This window comes from Triticum dicoccoides, chromosome 2A (genome assembly GCF_002162155.2).
Source record: "Triticum dicoccoides isolate Atlit2015 ecotype Zavitan chromosome 2A, WEW_v2.0, whole genome shotgun sequence".
In the NCBI taxonomy this organism is placed as follows: Eukaryota; Viridiplantae; Streptophyta; class Magnoliopsida; order Poales; family Poaceae; genus Triticum; species Triticum dicoccoides.
In genome coordinates this window covers 646,486,169-646,495,530 of record NC_041382.1, presented here as the reverse complement: position 1 = coordinate 646,495,530, position 9,362 = coordinate 646,486,169, and positions in this window count along the sequence as shown.

Sequence of the window (9,362 nt, the reverse complement as noted above, 5' to 3'; positions counted from 1 at the left end):
CCGGCCCAGGCGGGGATTCCCTGCAAAACGTTTTTTGTCACTTAACTGGTGGGTAATATTTTGCAACTTTGAAGGCAATTTTGATTGCCTACCGCCAGAAGCAATAACCCCTTTATTATTATAGGCGAGTGCTAGGCGCCGGCACGCTGGCTCAAGTTCGGGCCGATCACGCGCTAGCCGTCTGCTTGAGTCCCATATTCGTTAGATGGGACTCGTTCGTCATCGCCTTTCTCGTGCAGCACATGAATCTGAAAAGAAAACGAGGGAGATATGGCGGTCGCCCTCCCCCTCTGCATCGCGCGCGCGCGTCTCGTCCCATCACCGTCGACAGTCGGCACCGACGCTCGCCCCTTGCCGCTTCTGCCCATCCCTCCCTCCTTGCGCACCTGCAGAATCAGTGGCGACGACAACCTGGTTCACATCCAACCAACGGTGGCAGCAAAAACTGACGCTGGTTCCAACAAACAAAGAAAACGGTGGTAGCACAAATTGCAAAACTTGGATGTTGTTCCAGCAATTCAAAAACGCCGGGGGCAGCAAAAAAATAAAGCTCGTTCCAGCAAAGCAAAACGCTAGTGGTAGCAGAAATTGCTAAAGATGGGCGCTGGTTCAAGCAAACTCAAAACACTCATTGTAACAAAACAAAAATGGTGCTAGATCCAGCAAGAAAATAAACGTCGGTAGCAAAAATGTAAAATTAGGTGCCGGTTCCATCAAATCAAAACGTCAGTAGTAGCAAAATTGAGGCTGGTTCCAGAATTTGGTCGCCGCAGTTGTAGCACTTGGTGGTTGTGGTCACCACCAGCCGCTTGCCCGTTGTAGCTCCTCCGTTCGTCAGTTGCGGCTCCCGACGTGGCCGGTAGCAACTCTTCGGTCCACCAATTGCAGCTCTCCCGGAGTGATTCTCCTCCGTTCGCCACCGTCTCTATGGTCCATCTCCATTAACTGTAGCGACAGTGGGTCGTCGAAGGAGCAGGGATGGAAAGGCCGATGAGCTATGCAACATAAAAGAGAAATCTCGTCGGAGAAGGGTGAATAGAGCAGATGGGGCCCCGCCGGTGACGGGCTCGCCAGAGAAGCCATGGCGCTGCTGAAGTCTGGAAACAGAGAGAGAGAGAGAGAGAGGGACGAGCGGAGATGGAGATGTGTGAGAAATCTGAAAACGAGCTGTGTGAGGAAAGGATAAAATGTGTGTAGTGAAGGAGAGGATAAGAAAGGGACATGTGTGTGGGCCCTCATGGCCGCGTGGCATGTACGTAGCCGAGAGACCGGCCGAGCGTTCGGCCGGCCTGCCGCACAGAAACGTTTCCCTTATTATTAGGTGTAGATAACGATTACATCATCCGCTAGGAATTTAACAAGAAAGCTAGGAGGTGCCTTGGCCCAAATAGAAAGGTCGTTCACACATCCCCATTTAGCTAATTCATGAGTTACTATATTGGACTCTCTAAAAGAATGCTCAACTGTAACCTTTCCGAAATCACACAGTATATTCCTACAATCGTTCAACACTGGCGGTGTCATCGATGAATAGCCTTCATTGAGATTTAGTGCATCCATCACTGTGCTATTGTCCATCCCAGCAGTTTAGGGCAGCCTAAACTTTTCAATCCTTCAAAAAGTGTGACTGCTTCGGCAGCAACAACATCACCCATATGTTCAAGCCTAGATGTAGAAGCATTGATGAAATGCCCTTTATGATCTCGAATAATTGCTCCACAAGCACCGGAGTTTGTTCCAACAGAAAAGGAAGCATCAACATTTAGAACTAGATGCCCAGCTAGGACCAAAGGCCATCTGTTTATCTTTGCATTTGTCAAGACTTTTCCTGTAGCACACACGTAGTTTAGGGCAAGCACCGTGATCGCAGGTGTCGTTCTCTCTGGCGTTTGCACCTCCTCTCCTTGACAAACTCTCTCTGTTGCCACCACAAATACCAACATGTTATGGCTATTAATTCCGGTAGTTTGACATCTCCCATATACGGTTTCTGATGAGCAGCATTGCAAAGTAGGAAATCAATAACAGCCGCACATGATCGATCCACCTCGGCAGCCAACGGGATCTCTGTGCTTATTCCAAGAGCCTCCCAAATTTCCCTCAATCAAATACACTTGAACAGGACATGTGAAATGTCCTGTACACCCGCTTGACATATTAGGCATTGGGATACCTTTCCTATATGACGATTTGCAAGAACAAAACATGGTATAGCATTGTCCAAGCACCGCTAGATGAAAATTTTCATCTTTGCTGGAACCTTCAAACTCCATAACTTGCACCAGATTGGATGTGGCACTGAGAAATTGGCATGAAAATCCGCAATATTTTTTTTTGTCATCAAGATGAGACAGTAAAATATTTATTCTTCCCATGCAAATTGGCTCGGTCTATATGGTCAATCATTCAGATAGCTTCTGGCTTGCATCCTCCTTATAGTGTTGCTAATGTATTTGATAACTGATTACATAGGATTGACCACAGGTTTAGAACTCTTTTTAGGATGGGAGCGCTTGCCGTTATTTGGTCGCTTTGCCTGTGTAGAAAGGATAAGGTTTTTAACGATAAAAGCACTTCTCTAATGCAGGTTATCTACAGATGTACCAGGACTCTTCGTTTATGGTCCCCTCTACAACACATGGAAAATTGAGACCTATTTATGGAGATGTGTACACGATTGGAGGATATGACGAGGGATATTTTTACCCAAAATGAGTGGTAGCATGATCTTAGGATTGACCCACCTCTGCTTTAGGCGTTATGCAGACTCTACCTGTTTGTTTGTACGAAAACACTAACGCCCACACGTGTGGGCATCTGGCAACTCGCCCACACGCATGGATTCTCGTCCAACCAATTTTGCACGAATCTTGACGCGTTCTAGCAGTTTTTGTGTGCCACGTAGGTCTAAGCTGGTGTGTGGGCATTCATCCGGTCACCCACACATCCTTTTTCACCACACGAGGGGGCTGGTATGTGGGCATTTAACAATTCGCCCACACACCAGTTTTCACGCACGCAAAGGGGGCTGGTGTGTGGGCGTTTATCGCTTCGCCCACACGCCCGTCTCCTCGCCCACACTCCAAGCTGGCAGTTGCCATGTGTTTCTGCAAGGTACATGGCAAACTGCCCTAGCTTTGCTTGTAAGCAGATGACAACTCTTTTTTACCCGAGTTGACATGTGTTTTTGCATGGTACATGGCAACTGCCCTAGCCGGCACTCTTTCTCTTTACATGGCAACTGCCCTAGCGTGCTTGTGAGCACAGGGCAACTCTCTCTTTTACCCGAACATATTTTTTTGCCATGTCTTTTTGTAGTGCTACACGGCAACTGCCTAGTGTTAGTGGATGGCAACTCCTAAAGTTTTGAAATCATGGCAACTGCAGTAGACCAGACCATACATGGCAAGTACAGTTGAGCAACCATGGCAACTGTAGTTGTCCGACATGACAACTACAGTTACACGAACATGGATGAGGGTCTGGACCATGGCAACTGCGGGACGCGCGGTGACTGTCACGCGGGGTGTGTGGGACCACGAGGTACGAGGCCTGACGTACAAGGCGTGTGGGCGCTATCTATTTCGCCCACACGCATGCGTGTGAGAGAGATCAGGAGGGAAAAAAGAGGTGCGTGGACATTACTTGTTTTGCCCACACGTAGGTGTGTGGGCTGTTTCTCTTATATACCACACAAAATGTGTGGGCAGACCCCCTAACGACCACACGTGTGGCATTTATCGGCGTCCTTGTTTGTATTCCGTAGGATTTTATTTGTCTTTGTGCATCTTAGTTATGCAGTGGTCGGATATAATGCCTAAACCTTTTAAGTAATAAAATGCTCCTTTAAAAAAAATAAAACTGTTTCAATAAAAAAGGGTTACGTAAAACTGTTTACGTAGGTGTTTACGTAGGCGTAACATTAGTCTATTTTCCAAACCCAAAGCCAGTTGTCATCGCAAATATGCCTCATTGCGAGAGCTAGCTAAACATGCATAATCTTAAATAAAAAAAACTCCTGCATGCATCTTTTGCCTCCGTATTTTTGTTTGGAATAAAGAAAACAGCTGAATACAGATCGAGCAGAACCCTTCTCGGAAGCTGAACGGGAACAGAATTATGGCTGAAAGCTAGCTAGGTAAGCAGTGATCTCTTATATTTTTTATGAAAGGAGTACATTGAAGAGATCAACATCTGTAAAAGATCTAAAAAAGATCAACATTAGTTTTTCACAAGGTCGGGCCGCTATCATAAACAAGATTAGTGGAAGATCATGGAACAGAGCAGTAGTAAGTACCAAGCATCCAAATGCATATGATGACAAAAAAAACATCCAAATGCATACAACAGATCAACGTAACAGTACGTAACACCACCCTAACTAGCGGAGTTAATTACACGATAGTACCACAATTGGGGCCGTGATGGCGAATTGGTACCAGTTTTGAAATTTTTTACGTGTCAGTACCATGTTTGGACCGAACCGTTGCAAATCGGGCTAAACTTTGTATTTGTACGTATTGACGCTGGAACTGACCGCCCGGGCCCGCGCGTCAGATGCCACGCTGGCGAATCGGCACGCGCCCGCTCGCTCGATAGGCGCGGTCCGGCTCGAACCGGACCGGCCCGTGCTCCACTCTGTTCCTCCTCGTCGTCTCTGTTCGTCGACGAACCCTAGCTCCCCTGCGCGTACGGCGATGGCGGCGGCGCCCCCGGGCGGTGGTGGCGGCAGCGGCGGTGGCGGCGACGGTGATGGCGGCGACGGCGATGGCGGCGGCGCAAACCTTCCCCTCTTCGGCATCGGCGCGGCAGGAGGAATCGAGGGGAGATCTCCAATCGAGGGCGGCGATGGCTACTCGAGCTCTGAGTACTCCAGCGACGACGACGAGTTCATTGAGCCCGCACTGTCCATGGAGCAGCGGGTACGGCTGGCAAAGCAATGGGTGGCGAACCCTAGCAATAGCCATGAGCTGACCCACGGGCTCGGCGGCGTCCTGTAAGTTTCTGTTTCTGTCTCTTTTTTTTCTTCTCATTTATTTGCTAATTAGGGTTATAGTGTACTGATTAGGCAAATTGCATGTGAATTGTAGTTTATATGAAGACATATGGAATGTTAGGATCCATTTTGACAATAATGATCTGTTAGAGAGGAAATTAAGCTGTTCAGATGTGACATATCTAAATATGGTTGCATTGATGGAAACCCAAGGCTTTAGTATTGATGATTCACTGATGTTTTACATGGAGACCCCAGGAGAGCAGGGCTTGGAATTGGTTGATAGTAATGTTAAACTACAGTTGATCAAGAGGCAGAATGAGGAGAGTTTGGTGCTTAATTTGCTATTTAGGGCTTGTCCACCAGCTGTCAGTGTACCACAGAAGGGTTTTGTACAGAAGCAAAATTTAGATATAACTGAATATTTTGAGCCTGTTGTTTTTGATCTTGCCGATCCTCCTGTTTATGTTGTTGATCAGCAAGGTGTTGCTTATGAAGGTCAGAGTAGCAGTTATATTGCAGCTGTAGGCCCTGCTGTTTTAACACAAGAGAGCAGGAGTGTTCTAAATCCCAAGTTAAAAGAAGTTGTGGAAGAAGAACAAGTTGGCTATGATGGCAGTTATGCATGTTCATCTGAAGGATCTGAAGGGCAGTATGATAGTGACATGGGGGATTTAAGGCCTAACTATAATGAGGAAATGCATGATGCTGAAGACATGGAGATGGAAGAGGGAAATAGACAGAGAGAGGAAGAAGTACAAGAGCAACATGAGGAAGAAACAGAGGATGAAGAATCAGAAGAAGAATTAGAGGATGAAGAACAAGTGCATTATGAGGGTGACACAGAGGTAGAGGAATTATTTGAGTTGGAGGATGATGACCCTATTGTTCCAGAAGAGGAGGAAAAAATATATGTGCCAGCAAAGAAGAAGCAGAAGTTGCAAGTAAGGAGGGGACCAACAACAAGGTCACATTCCAGTGTTTTAGAAGAAGTGCAACCTGATTGGAAACCATCATCAGATGAAGAAGATGATAGTTTATTGAAGGACAGTGAAGATGATGGGTTTGAGCCACTAGCATTTGTGCTACCTCAAAAAAGGAAGAGTAGGGCAAAGAAGAGGCCAACTAGAGTATGGTACAATGAGGATTTGGAACAACCACACCAACAACTAAAACTGCATATGTGCTTCAAAGATCAACATCAATTCAGAGATGCTCTGTTGAGCTTGCACATCACTCAGTGCAGAGACTTCAAGTATCACATGAACTCAGATCAGATGATCATTGTGCATTGCAAGAATGAACATTGTAAGTTCTGCATTGTGGCAGCTGTTATAAAAGGGGAAAACACTTTTGTAATTAAGAAGATGAGGATACAACACACCTGCCCTAGTTCTACTGAAACAAGCAGGGTAAGTGCAAAGTGGCTTGCAAAGCAATATGAGCCACTATTCGGATCTGATGTCAGTACTAGCATACATACACTTATTGATGCCTGCATGGAAAAGTATGGTGTGGATGTGCCCAAGGCTATGGCATATAGGGCAAAAAACTTAGCTGTTGAGGCTGTGTTGGGAGATCATAGGAAGCAATACCCAAGGCTGAGAGACTATGCTCAGACTGTGATGGATACAAACCCTGGGAGTAGAGTTATAGTCACCACTGTAACTCCAAAAGCCACTGAAAAAATCCCACATCCAGGACCAAGATTCCATGCCATGTTTTACTGCATCAATGGAGCAAGGGAGGGATTTCTACAGGGCTGTAGACCATTCATTGGTTAGTTCATTTTAGCTTGTACACTACTTTGATGTTGTTAGTTTCAATAGGTTGCACATATAAATGCATTTGACATGTTATGTTTACTTCCTGTTTTAGGTATTGATGGATGTTTTATCAAGTTGACCACTGGTGCACAAATCCTTGCTGCCACTGGTAGAGATGGCAATAACAACATATACCCACTGGCATTTGGCATTGTTGGACAAGAGGACAAAGCAAACTGGTGCTGGTTTCTACACCAACTGAAGATTTGTCTTGGAGGAGAAGTTGGACAGTATGGTCCATATACTATAATGTCAGACAGACAGAAGGTATGTTTATCCACCTTGCTTTGCCTGCTAAATATGTGTTTACATGTGTATTAGACAGTAGCTTAGCTGTTTAAATTGTGTGCACCAGGGGCTATTATATGCAGTGAATAGAGTTTTTCCTAACAGTCATCAAAGATTCTGCTTAAGACACATATATGCAAACTTCCAGAATGCTGGCTTTAGGGGGGAGGACCTTAAGAAGTGCATGGATAATGCCAGTTATGCATATAATGAACACAAATTTAATAAAGCAATGGATGATCTCAAAGCTGAGAGTGTGGAAGCTTGGCAGTGGCTTAGTGCAATACCCAAGAAAACATGGGCTAGGCATGCATTTGACACAAATAGCAAGACTGACTTGGTTGTCAACAATTTGTCAGAGGTGTTTAACAAGTACATCCTAGATCATAGGAAAAAACCAATAAGAACTATGTGTGATAGCATAAAGGATAAGCAGATGGTTAGGTGGCACAGGAATAGAGAGAGTGAAAGGGAAGCTAGGTGGGAGATCACACCACATTACAGTGAGAAGTTGGAGATTGAAAAGGAAAGGGCCAGGTACTGCAAACCCATTCAAGCAGGTGTTAACTTGTGGCAAGTAACTAGTGGTGAGCAAACACATGCTGTCAATTTGGAAGTTGAAACCTGTGGTTGCAGAAAGTGGGACCTCAGTGGCATCCCATGTAACCATGCCATCTCAGCAATCAACAAGGCAAAAAGGTTTCCAGAGGACTTTGTAAGCAAATTCTTCAAGAAACCATATTATTTGGCAGCATATGAACCAATGATATATCATGTCCCTGGTGAGCATGACTGGACAAAGACCCCAGGTCCAGACATAGAACCACCAGCATTTAAAGTGAAGAAAGGAAGAAGGAAAGAGAAGAGAATAAAGGGAAAATTTGAAGTTCCAAAGCCAAAGTCCACCTCAAGAATGGGGAGAATAACTTGTAGCAATTGTGGATTACAAGGGCATAAATACACAACCTGCCTTAAACAGTTGAAACCTGAGTTGGCCTTAAGAAAGAACAAACATGTGGTAAGCCCCTTTGTACTAGTTCTTCATTTTGATGTTTCTGTAAATTACCTTTCTTATTTGTAGTATTATTAACTGTGTTTCCTTTGAATTGTTTTCCAAGCCTGCTGGAAGGAATTCACAAGCAAGAGGTGTTGCTCCTACAGCTCCTGCAACAACACCTAGAGCTGCTTCAGCAACAGCTAGATCTCCTGCACCAACAACTAGGGCTCCTACACCAACACCTAAAGCTCCTGCACCAACACCAAGAGCTGCTCCACCTGCAACAACTAGGGCTCCTGCTCCAACACCAGGAGGAAGAACTGGAAGTGCTGCTGGTAGAGGTGGTGGAAGTGGTGCTGGTAGAGGTGCAGGAAGAAGGGCTGGTGGTGGAAGAGGATCTGGAAGAGCATCTTCTAGTGCTCAATCTTCTGCTGGGAGAGGTGCAAATTCTTCAAGGCCTTTCTCTGCCCCAAGGCAGTATGGTGCCTCAACTTCTAGTGCTCCTCCACCAACTGATGGCACACACACTGGATGGATGGCCTGGTTCAATGCTAGTAGAGATGGCAGAAGGTGATGCAAACTTCTGTTGATTCTACAATGTGCACCTGCTACAATGTGGCATGTTATCTTTTGGTTTGATGCCACTACAATGTCTTGTATTCCTGCTACAATGTGCTTTATTTTGGTTTGATGCCACTGCAGTAACTTGTGCTGCTGCTACAATGTGATTTATTTTGGTTTGATGCCACTGCAGCAACTGTTGCTGATGATACATTGTGCTTTGTTTTGCTTTGATGACACATCACCAACTTGTGCTCATGCTACAATGATATACTATTTAGAGTTTGATGCCACTACAATGTGTTTTCTTTTGGGTTTGATGCCACTAAAGCAACTTCTGCTGATGCCAATGGATATCTTGATGGTTCTGTTGGGGATAACTTGATGGTTGATGGATTGATGCCACTTGGGTGGATAACTTGATGGTTTATGTCCACTTGGGTGGCTCGGGGTCGATGGAAGCACCTTAACCTAACCATGATGGTTTACGGTGGCTCGGGGTCGACGGAATCACCTTAATCTAACCATTAGGGTTTATGGCGGCTAGGGGTCGACGGAACCAACTTAACCTAACCATGATGGTTTACGGTGGCTCGGGGTCGATGGAAGCACCTTAACCTAACCATGATGGTTTATGGTTGCTCGGGGTCGACGGAATCACCTTAATCTAACCATTAGGGTTTATGGTGGCTAG